Genomic DNA, 3,430 nt, shown 5'->3' with positions numbered 1-3,430 from the left:
AATTGAGTTTTCAAAAACCACCCTCTATATTTACTTAAATGACTAAACACCCCTTTATAATACTATTTTAAATAGATTTAATGATATTTGTACAAAACTAATGTCGAAAGTACTCACACTACTAGAAAAAACAGCCTTTTACGACGCGCAATGTGTGTCGTAAAATGCTCAGATGACACGCAAATGCGTGTCAAGGAAGGCCATGTCATAACGAGAGACGACACGCTTTTACGCGTCGTCTATAGACGTCACGTATTTACGATGCGCGTTTATGACACGCAATGCGTATCATTAAAGCCGCTGTCAAGAAAGGCCATGTCATAAATGAAGATGACACACATTTTTGCGTATCGTAATTTTTATTATTATTTTTTTTTTTAATTTTTTATAGATTTACTAATTTTCAAATTAGATTTGCATTTCATGTCACGTAATAAAAAATAAAATACCATATATATACAAAAAAATACAATCCATTTCACAAAAGTTAATGTCATACAAAATACAAAATAAAATACAATAAGTAAGAAAGATAATTCATTGCACTAACATGTTAAAAACAAATAATCATCCCAATAGTAAGTGAATGTAATACATTGCTAATATTGCATAATGTAGTATTTATTATAGAAAAACAAAACATGTACTACTGGTTGGATCCCTTTAAATGCTTGATTTCCCATCAATTCCTCCTAATTATCCGCCTCACTACCCCTGTAGTTCAATTAAGACACCAAATCTAATGCAGGTATGAGTTACCCAAATATTCTTTAGAGTTTAGGGTTTAGTAAAAATTGTTTCTAACCTGCAACACGATACCATCAGACGAAGCAAACTGCATTCCTCCTTCGCTTTCAACAGGTAAGTCAGATCACAGTGGATCCATCATGTCAGCCTATAGTTTAATTAGACATCGTACATATGAACAACAATATTTAGAAATATCCAAAATACACACAACCAAAAAAAACGGTAGAAATTTAGGTACCTGTTCTGATAAGTTAATCCGAACAACAGAATGTCCATAGAATTTTCCAAGAGCAAGGACTAAACTTGTCTTTCCAACACCTGGACTTCCTTCCACCAGAACTACAATGCATAATAAGATACAGACAAGTAAGAACATCATGTAGTTGTAAACACAGTAAATAGTGTCCCAAATTATAAAACACATCATTAGAAAGAAAAAAAAATACCAGGCTTTTTAAGTTGCATAACACGGAGTAAGGAATTTGTGCGGGTGGTTGGTGCCAGAAAGTCAAATCCTTTAGTTTCTAAATGATTGTCACCTAAGGCACAAAAAAATACCTCTCATTAAATGGAAGTATCTTAATATCCATTACAGGTCAACATATATCAAAACCACATTTAATGAATGGTCAACCTTTTTCAATGTAGAATAGATGAATTCCAAAATGAGTGTCGATCTCCATGTCATTACTAGACGATGCCTAACCAGATTTCAAAAGAGCATACCAACCATAGTTTTCATCTGTCAAAACACTTACCTGATTCAGTTTGCTCTCCTAGTGCAGCAAATATAAATATCAGTTACTCAATAACTAATTAACAATAAGTAAAAAGATTTGAAAATAGTCAAAATACATAACACAAGTGCTTAATATAAATATTATTTGCTCAGTAACTAATTAACAATAAATAAAAAAAATTTGAAAATAGTCAAAATATAAAACTTTACATCTAACATATATGAGGTCTAAATTAGCACAGATATGGGGTCTAAATTGCTCAGTAACTAATTAACAATTAAGTACCAAGTGATACATGAAAAACAAGAACAAGTTGTTCCAATAGAGCAGAAACTACCACCAAACTCATGTCATACCCTATATATTAGAGAGAGAGAGGGGGGGGATAAAAAATTATACCGAGATAAACTCTTGCTCCTGCTGGGGCTCTTGCTAGGACTGCATCTTTTCAGGCTTTTCCTTACCCGCTTAGGGCGCAGAACTCCACTCTCACATACAACCGTTATATTTACAAATAAATCAAAAAATAAGATGTTATAAATAAACAAATAAATCAAAATTTGTGTTTAGACATTAGACCAAACTACAAAAAGGTTAAAAATTACCAGATTAGATGAAATTATGGTTTGAGTTTGACTTACAGAAGTTAGGGGAGATCTGGATCTTATAGGAAATCTGCAAAAGTTCCAGAAACAAGCTAGTTTAATATCCACATGTTCCTCTGATCCGAGAGAGCGAGAGAGAGAAAGAGAGAGAGAGAGAGAGAGAGAGAGAGAGAGAGAGAGAGAGATTGGGAGAGAGCCTTGATGCCCACTTCCATAATCAATAGTATTAATCAACGCAAAATCCACATGTTTAGTAGCTCAATAGAGACCAATATAGCAACCACATGCAGGATCTCAAGTCAAAATAAGCAAAACAAAAAAAATATTACAAGGGAAAGAGGCATGCCTTGATTTAGATCCAGAACGAGGTGAGACAGATCTTGAAGCTTTAGCTTTTGCTTTTGGGGACTTGCTGCATCAGAATTTGAACTTATGTTTGTTAATTTCATTTTTCATGTGAGTTTGACACATTTCAAATAAATGATGCAACAAGCAAATGTTTCAACCTTATGCTCCTGCTGCGACTCCTGCTTTTGCTTCGATTGCGACTCCGGCTCCTAGAATGGCTTGAATCATATTCCTTCACCTATAAGTAGATTAAACACATACTTTATAACCCATGAATATATATACTTGTCATATTAATTGAAACCATACACGTATGTATCCACGAGAGAAGGCATTTCGAAACTCAGAGTCATCCAATATTCATATTTGTAAACAAAAAATTATAAGCTTCAAATTTAAAACATAGCCCTGAAGAGGTGAAATAGAAAAATGTTTACAGTATTCTTCCCATTTTGAGTGGCAACTCCACCACCACCACCATGTGACAGTCTGCTCAGCCCACGGGAAAAAAAGTCTGACCATGGATATTTTCCTCTGGAAGATTCCCTGATCAAAGATGGTTGTCCCAAGATTCTATCCACATAGCTCCACACCACCATAGCACCTGCAGCAAGGGTTGTGACACCCCCCAACAGCCACAACCATCTTGTTCTGATCAGTTAATGTTGCACATAATCCTCCTACAAAACAGACATGATTTAAAAGGTTTTATACTTTTATTCATTCAAAATATATAAGAAATAAAAACCAAGATTTTTTCACTACCTCCAATTAATGTGCTCAAAGGTAGTGTTAATGGCAGAAACCAATTTTTCTCTTTCTGCATTTGCACGTTCTATGAGCATTCATTTATTCACATCTTCTGCTAATTTAGCCTCATAGGCTCTTGCTTCTGCTTCAGCCATAACTCTAACCCTAATTGTTTCTCTTTCAGTTTCAGCCTTTTCTCTTTCTGTTTGTCTACATTGTGCTTGGATTTTCTCTTCT

The sequence above is a fragment of the Lactuca saligna genome, chromosome 8 (assembly GCF_052625555.1).
Source record: "Lactuca saligna cultivar CGN05327 chromosome 8, ASM5262555v1, whole genome shotgun sequence".
NCBI lineage: Eukaryota > Viridiplantae > Streptophyta > Magnoliopsida > Asterales > Asteraceae > Lactuca > Lactuca saligna.
The sequence above is the reverse complement of the archived record's forward strand: the minus strand, read 5'-3'. Positions refer to the sequence as shown.